The sequence below is a fragment of the Carassius gibelio genome, chromosome A6 (genome assembly GCF_023724105.1).
Source record: "Carassius gibelio isolate Cgi1373 ecotype wild population from Czech Republic chromosome A6, carGib1.2-hapl.c, whole genome shotgun sequence".
In the NCBI taxonomy this organism is placed as follows: domain Eukaryota; kingdom Metazoa; phylum Chordata; class Actinopteri; order Cypriniformes; family Cyprinidae; genus Carassius; species Carassius gibelio.
The window spans coordinates 20403920-20419783 of NC_068376.1; the positions used below are offsets into that span (position 1 = coordinate 20403920).

General features: G+C 36.0%; 1 long non-coding RNA gene and 1 pseudogene across 1 annotated transcript; both read right to left on the reverse strand.

The window, feature by feature from the left end:
* Positions 1-2599: 2599 nt before the first annotated feature.
* LOC128015118 (uncharacterized) lies at positions 2600-13076 on the reverse strand (annotated as a pseudogene).
* On the reverse strand, positions 8437-12488 carry LOC128015665 (uncharacterized). Its single transcript, XR_008183980.1, has 4 exons — positions 12250-12488; positions 11545-11610; positions 10859-10975; positions 8437-10065 (listed from the first exon to the last, which is right to left on the reverse strand). It is a non-coding gene; the product is annotated as an uncharacterized LOC128015665 (long non-coding RNA).
* Positions 13077-15864: the final 2788 nt, after the last annotated feature.

Genomic DNA, 15864 nt, shown 5'->3' on the forward strand with positions numbered 1-15864 from the left:
TAGCTATGCATTGTATCACAAGTGTTTTAATTAACTTATGATAAAACTGTGTTATTCAAATGGATAGAAACCTTGTACGTACTGTAATTCAAATACGCAAACCATAAATTTAAGCCATAATATTGTTTTGAGTGATATATGTAAATGCTGTGGTTGTTCAAGTCACATTTAAACTTTACTTATCAGTATGGGATCGTTTGGTAGCCACTCTTTATCATGGATAATTTTGTCCCTATTGCTTTATTAATTTATTCATTTTTAATCCGTTTAGTGTTGCCTTTTGCTGACATTTTTATCAGTGGTGAAAAGTAACCCACATCTATAAAGGTCCTACTGTGAGGTATTGTGCATGCAAAACAAACAAGGATCATCATGCTGAAAAACAACAATAGCAACAAAATAAAAAAATAAAAACAGCTGAAACCAGCCTAAGCTGGTTGGCATATTTTAGCTGGTCTTCCGGCCTGGTCATAGCTGGTTTGCAGGCTGGTATTAGAATGTTTTTTGTAATATTAGCTAGTTGGACTGGGAGACCAGCTGACCAACCAGCTAAAACTAGATAAACACCGGTTCAGCCAGGCTGTCTAAATTCCATTAGAGCAGCCAGCCAGAGACAAGGATCATTACAGTACAATCAACTAATATTTACACACTCATATTTCTTTCAGTTGTGCTTTTATAGGTGTTTATTCAAATAGTATCATGATTGTTTGTTTTATTATTTCATTATTTATTTTTCATTATTTATTTTTTATGCAACTGAAAACTTTTTAAAGAAAGAAAGGGTAAGCCTATTTCACATTAATTATGGATACTTTCTGCACAAACCTGTTAATGGCTTTGAGGTGCCTTTAAGATCTGCATTTTTATTTGGTCTGATTTGTTGGTTTAACATGTAAATGAGTTTATAACAATAAACATCGAGAGAAAAAAAGTTGTGACTGTGATTCCATATATGCAGTAATGCATTGCTATATATGATTGCAATATATAGCCAGAACTACTAGAATGAATCGCATCCCTTAATCCACCCTGTGGTTTCTGTTTCTCTCAGAACACACATCATGGATTGTGGTGTCTGTATTAGTTATCCAGTTAGAATTAATAGCCCTTAAACATGGTGTTGTTCTTGGCTGGTGAGTCATCTGTACAACTGCAGTGAATACAGGGTCTCTCTGCTTTACCTCTGCCTCTCCACTCCTTCATCTTGCCAACTTAACACAGCTCTTTCTCTCTCTCTCTCTCTCTCTCTCTCACACACACACACACACACACACACACACACACACACACACACACACACACACACACTGTCTGGCTGTCCATCTGATTCCTTCTAAGTCAGTCTTTTGCTGTCTCTCTAGCTCTGTCTCTTTCTCCACATGTACTTTTATTTCTCTAACTGCCTCTTGGTTTTCTCACTCTTTCTTTCCGCCAAGCCACTGTCATTGCTCAACCTCCCACCTTCTTCTGCTGCCCACACTTTTTACCCAGCATCATTGGTAAAGGTTTATGTGTAGATAAGCCTTCCTCTCCTCCACTGGAGTCCGATGCTGGTGCAATTAATCATGTTTAAGTACGTGCCAATATGTCAGAGTGCTATTTTTATGATTCAGTGATCACATACAGTTTTTCTCTGTTGCTTTGGTACATTTCTCGAATCATCCTTGAGATTTGCAAAACAGTAAGTTAATTTCTCAAAACAACTCGTACAAATAGCAAAACACCATGGATTACCTGCAAAAGCCAGTCTCCTGCTCAAAATCCTTAGTTCATCTCTCAAAAGTAAATATCTGTGTCAATGAACATGTGAGTGCCATCCGAATGACAAGTCCTTGTGTCATAGTTTATGGATAAGACAGTCAAATTGCTTAGTCATGTTGTCAATAACTGTACTCTGGAGGGATGTTCTGATGTAAACTATAGAAACATTTTGGATGAGTTACTGTATTGAACAGTATGTCATATGCTTATGTATGCCATATATCCATTTCAAACGTACACATTTACACATTACTGTATGTGGGATATTGATTGAAAGAGACTGGATAGAATTCCCAGTTACACTTTTACTAGTGGTCTGCCATAAAATAAATAAATAAATAAAAACCTTTGCTATGCAATTGTGATATAGAAATGGAAAATTAAATATGGGCACAAAGAGGAAAATAAGTCAATTTTCAGAATTTGTAACTCTTGTGTTGTCCTCTGTCTATACAGTATAAACTTTCCAACTGAAGATTCATGAGATGAACCTTTGAGCTATTTCAGAGATTCACTTGCACAATTCATGCCAAATTGACAAAAAGTCTAGTAATAATTTGTAAAAATAAAAATAAAAAGTGTGCTTGGGAGTTTATGACAACTAGATGAACCATTTTACATTTAATGACTTACAGGATGAACTAAAGAGTAGATGTTTTGAGCGGTAAGACTATTGCACAGAAAACTGAATAATACATTTTGAGCAACATGACATTAGCAACTGATAATGTAGGAAACCGCAGATAAATGTGCATAATCAATTGCAAGAAAAGTACAAAAGCAATCGCAACTTGTTCAAAAGAATGAGAAACTGGTTTTATGATGTGTATAGATGACTACATGATGTGGAGGTTGTACAAGTAGTTTTGAGAATTTCATTTCTGATTTGAGAAATGCACCAAAGTGACTGAGAAAAACTGTAATACATTAGAGATCATGAAATAACAATGAGCTTTTCAATAATCTATATGTTACTTTATAAATATGCTATTGTTCATTTTTAATTCATAACATTCATTCATAATACAGTAGGTAATGTTAATATATAACTTGAAATGTTGAAATGTATTATTGTAGATGTTAACATTAAACAACATTAATAGTGTCAAGAATTACATTGGTCATTAATGCAATTTAATATTTAATAGAATACAAACAAACTGAAATGTTTACAAACTGAAACCTATTGTAAAGTGTTAGCTCTGAAGAAATTATTTTTTATCTCATGACTCATGAGCAATGCCTCTACAGAAAAAGGTAATGGCCATGTGTTACAGCTTTTATGATTGGGGTCTGTGTTTGCACCCTCCATACAGTCCATGTGTACAGAGTCCTCGTGTCCTAATGATCTGCAGATTTCGGGCGGCGATTTAGCTTGAACCAGTACGTCTGCCATATTCAGAGGAGGAGGAATGTTTTGCTTTGACATAGTGTCAATAACAAAACTTTTTGGTTTTACAGACATATCAGAAAACCCACTGTCCGGCATGTTTTTAACCATGCTGACACCTGGGCTTGTGCTGTAGCAGTGCGGTGGAGGCCAAATCGAACTGAACTTTGAGTTCTCACACACTCTTAGAGAAACACTGTCTGTCAGTTTGTCTGTGCCACAGTCTAAAGTCTTGGATTTAAGGGCATGTTGATGGTGAGGGAGATCACAATCAGTCAAAGGAGGGCAGCTTTTGGACACAGGCATGTAAGTGGGCATGAGAGGGTCTGAAAGTGGGAAAAAATATGGAGAGGGATCTGATGGCACCACAGCATGGAGGAGGAGTACAGGCAACTCTTCAATCTCTCTTTGCCTCTTCCAGCATCACAGTCTCCAGCTCTTTATCAGCAAATGCTCTCCTCTTCCTCATACGAACACTGACTGGGGGTTGTTGGAGTTTCTTAGGCCACTCCTCCAGCACAGGTGGCTTGTAGCCTACAACATAACGAAGGAGTATTAAAATAGTGGATTTTTCTTGTTCATAATCAAGTCACATTTACACGATCCTTCAGAAATCATTCTAATCTGATGATTTGCTGCTCAAGAAACACTTACAAATATTTAATTGTCGAAAACAGATGTGCTGCTGATAGTTTTTAGGACTTCTTTAATAAATAGAAAGTTCAAAAGAACAACATTTATTTGAAATATAAATCTTTTGTCACATTAGAAATGTCTTTACTTCTCTTTACTGTCACTTTTTCCTACAGTGTTCTTTAGAAAAAAAAGCAGAGCTTTTGATGTCAGCAGCAAATGGAAAGCATGCAAAGTGCTTTGTCATCTCTTTCAAAAATTTACAAGCCTATATATTTTGCAGTCTTAACTATGTATCATTATATGGTTAGCTACAATTTTTATTAGTATCTGTTAATGGTTTTTCCTGCTGACCATTAAAAATCAAATTTCAAAAATCATTTGAGAACCACTTTTTAAATGCATTTCTTAAGTACTGTATAATCAGCTGTACAAATCATTTTCACCTAATTTCAGAAGAATTAAAAAATAAATTTCTTAGACTCCACGTGGAACTCATAAAAGTATAGCAGTATTAAATATTCTAGTACAAAACAAATTAAGCATATTTAAATTTATGATAACAATTAAGTCATTTTGACCTTAATGTTGACAGTAAGACTCACATCAGGGAAACTCAAACTCCAAAGCAGTCATATGAGCCAATTATTATTATTATTATTATTTTAATTCTTCTATCAATTTGCATAATTTTAATTACCTTACATAAACACAAACAGATTTATTCCCCACAGAGGGTTCTTTAGCATAACAGGTGAACTAATCCAGTTTCTCCCAATGTTGCCTTTCAGGGTGCATTTGTGTTAATGAGATGTGCATTAATTAAGGCTTACCCTCTAGAATACTCTTGGCCAGGAGACTTATGGTGCCCTCGTGTAGCGCTGATAAGCTGTGCGTCTGAGAACAGAGGTGTTTTTTTTTTTTTTTTTTTTTTTTTTTTACCTTTTTTACCCTGTTAAAGAGAATGCATAACTCAGCATTAATTTACGGGATAGATATAAAATAGCCTACTCATTCTACAATGCCTAAATCATTTGCAGTATAGACTACTGCTTAGAAAGAAAGTACACGCTCGCTCAAATCACTTTGTTTGCAAATAACACCCTTTTTAGTTCCACTGGAGCACACAGACAGCTCTAAACTACCCTGCTCAGTCAACCAACCTCTGTGGCCTGCTGTCTCCGGAGGGCGACTTGTATGGAAGCATATGGGTAGCATTATTCAATTTGGGATGTAATATGCAAAATGACAATGCAATATGTAAAATGGCAATGCATTTCTGTATTTACATTTACATTTTCCAATACATTTGTGCAACGTTTGGTGCAAAATGAAAATGAAAATTAAATTACATAATTTTCATTTGCCATTTACTACACCAGTTTTAAAATGTAAAATGAATATTAATTTTAAAGCTTTATAAGTTGCAAAATTAAAATGAAAATGTATTACTGGAATGATTAGATATGTCTAACATGTTAAAGCAAAAACTGTGGCAAAATGATCATTTAAATGCTATTTTTCTTAATTGCATTAACACTCACAGTCAAGACACTTACGATTGCATTTTCATTCGGTGTCCCGCAATGAATGTAGCAAAACTCAATGTGCACATTGAAAATGCATTCCGAGCCGATCACGTGTCCCCGCCCTCGCACCACGTCAATCATTGTGTGAACAAGGCGGGGCTTACAGAAGGTCAGAGACTCAAATCTCAAGAAGAGGATTCAATCAAGTGAGACAACATGGACAAGACAGTTGGTCCGTGTATGTTTTGATCATTTCGGTTTATGGCTTCAATATTTCATTCGGACTTGTGGGCGGAGCTGAAACGCTGCTTTCATCTGATTGGTCGAATCGGATCGGTTTTCATCTGACAGCCTTCAGCTCGGTCTTGTCATTCTTTCAGGCAGAATAAGAGTCAGTGCAAGTGAAGCACTGAAATGTCTGAAACTACGCTCACTGTTAATTAGCATAATATTTGAATCAGATGTAGCTGGGCAAATTCGTGCTGCTGAGACCTGCAAATTATTTCTAGGTTGTAGTATTGTATGAATATTGTCCCACTCAGAGCCGGCCAAGCCACTAAGCGACCCTTGCAATTGCAAAGGGCCCCGTGGCCAGCAGAGGGCCCCCTTGAGTCACTGCTATATAGTGGGTGAAAAAAACCATACAACAAAAGTAACATAAAATAAATAAATAAAAATAAATGGGCCTACAGGGCTCTATATCAGGCATCATGATAAGCACAGTTGTTTTTTATTTAGTTCTTTATTTAGACAAGGAACGAAAATGTCTGATTATAATTTCACGAAGTCATCTGAAGCCATTCCATAGCTTAATGTGAGGGACAGAAGACTATTTACATCATTAAATTAAAGTTTACGGAAACTCGTTTTTCCTCGTCAATCATTCTCCATTCAGTAACGTTATTCAAACAGCGCGCGCGACTCGTGCATGGTAAAACTCTCTTCAGTATATGATATATTCACATTATAATGCTTGATCTGAAGATAAAAGGCTGTGGATTTGCATAAGATTACTTTATTTTGTGTATTTGTATTTTATGTTTGTTGTTTTTAAACGACTCGCTACCGTGTGTAGTGATAGATCACGGACACATCACAAGGACTTTGAAAAGGCATCAAACACACACTAACTGGAATTTAAAACTGTGAAGAAACAAATGATCAATAAACTGTTGGACAGATATATATTAGGATTTGTGCGCTCGACATTTCTTCGCTTTGTGCCGTGAACTTTTAAATGCGCACTTGAGCAGCGCAGCGCTGCACACTGTGACTCCATGTTAAAGAAAACAGTCCGCTCCGCGTCCATAGCAACGCTCTGTTTATGGCAATGGTGTGTTCTACTTCGCAGCGGTCTGTTATTAAGAAATAACAAACCGCATTCTACATTGGGATTCAACCAAGCCATGTAATAAATGCTAATAACATAATACTTTTCCTGGTTCACAACACAGTATTCAGTTCTATTTGCTCTATTTCATTTAAATTCTATATAAAGGCTGTTGTTTGTGCCTCTTAAACTCTGGTGTCAATTAAAAATGTTTATTTTATGGTCAGTGAAAATCACTTTATCAGTCATTTTATTCTGCCAGTTCATCAGTGTGTGTTCGTTGCAGCTCAGTGGTATCATAATTTTCCTGTTTTAGACATCAAACATGGAACTCAACTCAGGAACTCAAGGTCTTTTATTGTCATTCTGTACATGTTGCCACATAAGAACGAAATACTTACTCAGGGCCAGCAGCGTAAAAAAGATAATTAACATACAGCATACATAGAATAATTAAAACATAATTTAATAGACTAAAAAATTAAAAAATAACATAGTAGATATAATATGTACAGTATAGTTACAAGGTAGTCATTAATTTCTGTAGGCCTTACTTAAAACGGTCAAAGGGGCCTCCAACCAATTTTGCTTAGGGCCCCCAAAGGTCTAGGGCCGGCTCTGGTCCCACTGATAAATACAGTGCAAATAGTTCTGTCCCTTTGGATAACAGTAAAGTGGAAATTAAAATCAATAATAGACTGAACAGTTCCATGTCTGTAACATTTACCACTCTCATCTTTTAAGTCATAAGGCACTAGGTATGTGTGTGTGTGACATTAATAAATAATTGTAAAAATGAATATAGTTACATTTCTAAATAAAAATAGTAAAATTAGCTCTATGCTGCTCAGTGCTCCTGTAGCCTACCCCAGAGCGCCCTCTCGCGGCTGTAGACGGTAATGTTTTCTCTTGGTCTTGAATAAATGTGACATATAGTCCAGTGCGACTTATATATGTTTTTTTCCTCGTCATGACGTATTTTTGGACTGATGCAACTTATACCGAAAAATACAGTTAACATTATTATTATTATTTATTATGAGAGTAGCTAATTGACACAGACTAGAACTTTAATGTTTCACCCAATTCAGCTCATATCTTTAGACTCGTCCGACTCGTGTTGCTTGTATAACTGGTCAGACTTACCTTCCCAAAAAATCCTATTTAATTTTATTTCATAAATTTAACTATATTTATTTCCACTTTACTGTTATCCAAAGGGACAGAACTATTTGCACTGTTTTTATCAGTGGGACAATATTCATACAATACTACAACCTAGAAATAATTTGCAGGTCTCAGCAGCACGAATGATGTGCCCAGCTACATCTGATTCAAATATTATGCTAATTAACAGAGAGTGTAGTTTCAGACATTTCAGCTGAAGACTGTCAGATGAAAACCGATCCGATTCGACCAATCAGATGAAAGCAGCGTTTCAGCTCCGCCCACAAGTCCGAATGAAATATTGAAGCCATAAACCGAAATGATCAAAACATACACGGACCAACTGTCTTGTCCATGTTGTCTCACTTGAATCCTCTTCTTGAGACTTGAGTCTCTGACCTTCTGTAAGCCCCGCCTTGTTCACACAATGATTGACGTGGCGCGAGGGCGGGGACACGTGATCGGCTCGGAATGCATTTTCAATGTGCACATTGAGTTTTGCTACATTCATTGCGGGACACCGAATGAAAATGCAATCGTAAGTGTCTTGACTGTGAGTGTTAATGCAATTAAGAAAAATAGCATTTAAATGATAATTTTGCCACAGTTTTTGCTTTAACACTCTAAAAATGGCTGGGTTAAAAATAACCCAATTGGCAACCCAGCACTGGGTAAATATTGGACAGAACACGTGCTGGGTTAAAGTAACCCAGCATGCTGGTTTACACATTTTAACCCAGCATGCTGGGTTATTGAGAAAACCCAAGATAGAGTCATTTTTACCATTTGTGGGTTTGCATTTTTATGATTCTGGGTTATTCTTGCTGGGTTATTCTCATAATTTCACTTTTGCTTAACAAAGCAATCATGGATTAATAAATAATGAAGAATACAGGTTATTTAGACTGTTAAAAAATATTTTTAATGCCATCTGACATTCAAAAATTTGTACCAATGACAAACAACATGGAATTTTCCCTTTTTTTGTTTCCAGCAAATGCAAAATAAATATATAAAAATCACAGAAATACAGTTGCAATAAATAAGAAAATTATTTCTGAATGACCTCTGTCTAGCTGTTTAACTATTACATTTTGAGATTTTTAGCTATTTAAATACACAGTGAAATGACATTGACAATTAACATTCTTTAAATTTAAATGTAAAATCATTTAAAGATGTCCTTAAATTTATATCAAGTATATAAAGACTCCTACGTAGGTAGATGTGCACTGCTTAGTGTAGTTCAACATATAGTTCACCCAAAAATGAAAATTCTGTCATTTATTACTCAACTTCATGTCGTTATAAACCCGTAAGCCCTTCATTCATCTTCAGAACACAAGTTAAGATATTTTCGTTGATATTCGAGAGCTTTCAGACCAGGGTGAATAATTAGTGACAATTTTCATTTTTGGGTGAACTATTGTCAAACACTTAAGCTCTGAAGCAAAGATCTACACCTGAGAGCAGTGTACTCCGTTATAGAGCCTGTCTATGGAAGGACAATTTTCAAAAGGAATTGCTAATCATATTTTCAATTGCGTTTTCCACATGTGACAAATTGTGACAATCCAAACACAATTGCAAATCTTGAACAAAAACACTGTTTCAAAAACACTGAACAAAAATTACGGTTTCAGTTTTCATGAATGCACAGTGACTGCCAAATTTCAAATGGAAAAACAAAGTCAGTTTGTAGCTGTATTTTCCATGTATTATGAGTAATAAGCCTCTCATATTGATCAAATACTGCATCATAGCAGCTTTACAGTATTAAATAGGAAAATAGTGTGTAATAATGCAGAGAGACAACAGTAAACACTCAGTTTTCAGTTAAAGTCAATTCGTCATTGATTCAGTGATTTATCGTCCCTCTGTGCAATCAAGTGGATGATATCGCTTGATATTAATTGTCCCCAACTAAAGAAAAACAAGGAACCAAAACTCCATCGGTGACAGAATGGAGAAAAATCCTTGGGAGAAACCAGGCTCAGTTGGGGTCAGTTCTCCTCTGACCAGACGAAACCAGTAGTTCAATTCCAGGCTGCAGCAAAGTCAGATTGTGCAGAAGAATCATCTGTTTCCTGTGGTCTTGTCCTGGTGCTCCTCTGAGAAGTCTTTACAGGGGATCTGTATCTGGGGCTCTAGTTGTCCTGGTCTCCGCGGTCTTTCAGGGATGTAGAGGTCCTTTCTAGATGATGATCTCCATCTGGTCTGGATACGTACTGGATACGGGTGGCTACGGTGACCTTGGAATAAGAGAGAAACAGACTAATGTTAGCATAGATGCAACATAAGAACAAGTACATGAGGTTTTATGAATTACCATGTCTGTTTTTTCACTGTGTTGCACGTTACCTGCCAAAACTCAAATGGAATCTTTAGCATCTGAATTCCCAATGCCTCACATTGAAAACTGTCAATTTTTGTCAGAGGTGGGACCATACTATGGAGAGTGTTTGTAATGGGAGGTGACGTCACTCAAAGACAACTGTGCAAAATGCTTTGAACAATGGAGGTTAAGGCACTACTAAAGGCAGCTGCCACTCCGAGAGATGTGTGATAAAGAACAGACAGTGCAACCCGGATCTCCCTATATTCTTGGCACCTCACACAATAAATAATTATGTCATTTTTACCCCAAATGCAGCTACTATCCCCTGCTAACCGTTAGAGCCACATGGTACTATTGGTCAATATTCACCATTAACCAAATGCTTTTCACCTGAGGTATAAAATATAGGGTAAGATGCAGCTAGGTAAATACGAGTAGAACTGCAATGTTGTTTGCTGACGTGCATCAGAGTGCAAACAGTGAGAGATTTGGGGTAAAAACTACAAAATATCTCCCAATACAAACACGCCCCATAGTATAGTCCCACCCTTGACACAAATTGACAGCTTTCTGTGTAAGGCATTTGAAATACAAATGCTTTTCAATTGAGTTTGGACTATTTCACAATGTATATGTCCACATGTGGAAAAATACAATTAAATATACAATTTGCAATTCCTTTTGAAAATAGTGCAGAATATCCTTACCTGTCCATTGATTATGATCAATGCCTGAGAGATCTGCTGGCATTTTTAAATCGCCACGACAATTGGATGGGGTTTTGTGGACTCTGCTCAGTTAAGGAATTCCATGTTTGTTCCAACCTTTAAAATAAAGTTTAAAAAAAAGAAAAAAATACAATTTTTTTTAATAACAGTGATTCAGTTCAATTAACTGTGTGAAGTTAATAATGAAATTGACCCATCATGATCATGAGTTAAATTCACCTATGAGTTGGTCTACAGAAGCAGAATTTGCTCTAGTGATTGGCTGGAAGGTGTGCTTTCAAACTGTCTAATCAATGGGATGTTCCAGTCATTATAAATCACAGTTTTATGTTAATATGCTGGCTATATCAAACACACACAGTCACTGGCACAGATAAGGGAGATCACACTGCATGCGCACACAGACATTTCTATGACAAGTCACGTAGGTAAAACAGTCCATATATAAAAACTTATAGATGTACCAAAGTGATAAGGACAAGTCAAAAACACGAGCTGGAAAATTAATATATGATGTTTACGCTCATAAATTAGGTACATTCTGGTGCAGCTTTAACTATAGCACGAAATAAAAATATATGTGCGTTTAAGTTATGTGAGGGTTAACGTTAGTTGATTATCACAGACAAACAATTATGTAAAATGTATAATAAACACGAACTTACCGTTAGACGCCTCAATAAGACTGCACTCGACGAGTTTTTCTCTCACAAATGTATCCATGCGCTTTTCTGACAGGAAAAAAAAACACATTTTGAATTATAATTTGTATGTAAAAAGACTTTATAAACCACAAAAGCATCAAATCACTTCACTAACGCGGCCAGCGTCACTCGCTGTGCATCCGCGCACTTTGAAATGCCCTGAGACGTCGATTCTTTTCCGGGAATCACTTTGTTCGAGAATTACTGAACCGGTTTACTTGAACTGGGTCGTCGGTTCTTTTAGACCTGCGGTCCGACTATATTGTACGTAATTTGTATGATTTAAATGTCGATATGGACAACTGCAGGCGTTTACATTAGAGCAGAAAGTCCTATTCACTTTTTGAACTAATTTGACTCACTTAAATATCAAATTCGCTTTTCAGTGTCAGAAACTACTTTTTCCTCTATTTTCACAGGTATTCGCATATTTCAACCATCAGTCACTGTCTGAAACTTAATAAAACTTTATTAATCTGTCGTCTCAGATACCTTAACACGATTATGCGAGTCGCGTAACGTAGGTTGGCCGTTTGAGGTAAACAGTCCATCATTTAACGTAAATAATGTTGGCCTGTAGACGTTTAACAGTATTGTTGCTGCAAAAAAAAGTTATAATTCTGCCAATTTAAAATAATTATTATTGAAAACATTAAATAAACTTACCTTAAAACAGTTGAAAGCCGTGGCTTTGCCCCGTTGTTCTTCCAAAGTGACAGTTGGGGAGCGATTTAAACATCTTAATGGCGCGTTAAATAACCCAGCGCTGGCCTGAAACAACCCAGCGACGCAACCCAGCAGGTTTAACCCAACACCTGGTAAACTGAAACTACCCAAAAGTGTTTAAAAATAAATAAAATAACCCAACAAAATGACCCAACAGACTCAACCCAGCATTTTGGGTCAAAAAATAACCCAGCCGTTTTTAGAGTGAACATGTTAGACATATATAATCATTTCTGTAATACATTTTCATTTTAATTTTGCAACTTATAAAGCGTTAAAATTAATATTCATTTTACATATTAAAACTGGTGTAGTAAATGGCAAATGAAAATTATGTAATTTAATTTTCATTTTCATTTTGCACCAAACGTTGCACAGATGTATTGAAAAATGTAAATGTAAATACAGAAATGCATTGCCATTTTACATATTGCATTGTCATTTTGCATATTACATCCCAAAATGAATAATGCTACCCATATGCTTCCATAGACTTGCGCTGCCATCAGAAAGTTCGCGCACTGACAGTCACGCCAGCGACACACGCGCTTGTGGCCCTTGAGGCGCGACACGACGCCGTGATTCCTGCATCGAGCGCACTTCGGGCTGCGGCTGAGTCTGCGGGGCGCTGGAGCTTCATCCGTCCAAATCACCGCTTTTCCGTCAACGCTCTCCGCGTCAATGTCTTCAGCCCATTCTGCTTTGAGGGAATCTAGGTGGGTTACATCTACCTGTGAGTCTCTATCCGTTTTAATGGACATTTATGAGCCGTTCTCATGAACCGACGCAGCTCATCATATGCAAACTTGATTAGTTCCAATGCGCAACTAAAGAAAAGACTTAGTGGAACATACTGGCAAGAGTTTTGAAATTATAAGTCATTCGGCTGTGTTAGAGAATCTGGCTGTTTCCTGGAAGGCGCCTGGCTAGCCATTGTATAGCTACTGTCGGATAAAAGCTGTGATTGACATTGACCTCATAGTTACTAAATTTCAGCTCACATTACCCACTCAATATTTAACAATATTTAACTTTCCTCACTATTGACACTCTGTTTTTTCATCTTAATGATGATGCAACGCAAACTCCTCATACATCTGCTCCTGTTACTCCAGGTTGCTACCTTTATTAACACAAGACAAAGGCTTTATAACCTATTTAGTGTATATGAATGATTTTTTATTCGTTGTGGTTTAAAGGGAAAATTACAGCAACATAACTTTTTCTTTCTTTTTTTTCTTTCTTTCTTTCTTGTTAATTTTTTTTAAGTGTTGAAATTAATTAATTCTAAAATTATTTTGGGATTGATTCCAGGTCAGATTTTTTTTTTATATCACCTCTAAACATATTAAATGTGCTCAAATCAGGACAATTCCACTGTTCAAATAGTAATAATAATAATAATAATAATAATCTCTCCCCCCCCCCCCTCTCTCTCTCCCTCTCTCTCTCTATATATATATGTATATATATTTATATCCCCATAATAAATAATCATCCATACATTTAACCCATAAATCCACAGTCTTGGCACAGTTCTGTAAATTGTGTACATTGTGATATTGTTCCTGCTGCATCATTTAAATATTGTTTCAAATATTAAAATAGAGGACCAAAATGCTAGAATGTAATTATAGAATTATAAAGAATAACTAAATTTAATAATATTTTATTGGTCATTTAATATTGGTGTCATGTTTAATGGTAATTTCATAACAACAAAAGCATTATTTACTGAACTAAATTGAGTGTCTTTGTCCTCCCTCGAGCAATGCTTTTGAAAATCCACTAAAATGCACTGCAATCAAATGTAGGACACTTAACATTTACTCCGTCCAGAATAAATATGCTGCAATCTGCAATAACAAATACAGTATCCAATGTTATACCAATCCAATGTCCTATAATATTTCTCTTCTATAATTAATCAATATACTGAAGCAGTGTTTTACTCTTCTCTAAGTCGCCCTGTTTTCTGACACCCAAATTTAGGGTTTAAAATGATAAGGCACATTTTGTGTACTCATATTATCACTATGTGATTTCGCTGCCCTTTTTAGGGGACAGTGACCTCTGTGACGCCCCCATGTGGAAGATCTTTGTATTATCAGGACCAGCTGGGCATTTTAAATTGTTACCTTGGATGCCCCCCTCTGCCATATACAAGTAATAACACTCCGAGTAAAATATTTGTTGTCTTTTACACATTGTTAGTATTCACATTGCTGAAATTAATCAAACTTTTCGTAAATGTCTCAGTTGTTTCTGTATGTATCATTTTTATTTTATGAGATTCAGTCACTATGATAATACTGGTATTCAACAAACCAAATGACATACAGCAAAACAAAAGGTATTATTAATATTAATATTCCATAACTCACATTCTGTATAATACTGCACCTATAGAGCAGACAAGACATCCCCAGAGGCCTCTAAACCTATCAGCAATATTAAGATGTTACATTTGTTCTGCTTCATTGACAGCTTAAAACAAATTAACTGAAGCTTTTATGTAATGATTAAAAACAGTTAGATATTTTTGACAAGATGATGCCTTATTCTCTTTAAAGATGACATTAATACGATTACTTCATAGTTGTATAATTTGCATGTTACTTTGTTGCATATGAATTTTGACTGGTGTGCGCACCAGCTCCTTGGCTGTTTCAGATGTTCTTTTTATTATTTTTTCTTTCTAAACATCTCATGAATTACACTAACATTATCCTGAAATTAAATAATCTTCCCAGAAACACCTGCAGTTTGATTTGGTCTGTGCTAACATACACAGAGTATATATATATATATATATAAGTGTATATTTATAAGTGTATATATATACTTTAATGAAGGATTAAAGTGAGAAAAAATTATTGCAAGTTTTTCACTTCACAGGATATTAATTGATGGTCTAGTATCGTGTTGATTATTGTGATGATTTTCTAATTTACCCATTCATTGCAGAGGATCCACTGGTGAAAGTGATGTAATGATCAATTTCTCAAAATCTATTCGATAAAGAAATAAACTCATCTACATCTTGGATAGCCGTAGGCTGCTTTTCAGGAAATTTTCAGTTATGGGTGAACTCTTTCTTTAGTAAGAGAAACATTGTTTATAGAGAAATGCAATTCAAACAGGGTCTTAATGACTAGCAGGCCACCAGATGGGACCAGATCTTAGTCATCCTTCCAGTTGGTCAAACCCAACAGCATCCAAATGAAGAGTCTGCATACAGATCTGCCTGGCATGGGTACATGTGAAGCCAGTGTATATGGAGAGGCTAGAGAGGCAAATCTGGAGCCTGTGAAGAACTAGGAAATGTGGTTGGTGGCAAGGCTCATGCGTTCTCCACACTGTCTGACGAAATCCTTAATGACCTGAAGAGAACACTCACCACTGTCAATTTGAGTTGCTCTGTTGTTGTTTGATCCACTTATTATAATTTTTTTTAACTCTTTTTTCCTTTTTTTCTTCTCTCACTCTGTTTTTTCTGCTCAACAACACCCAAAGGGCTTAAGCTTTATGCTTAGATGTCATAACAGGAGAAGT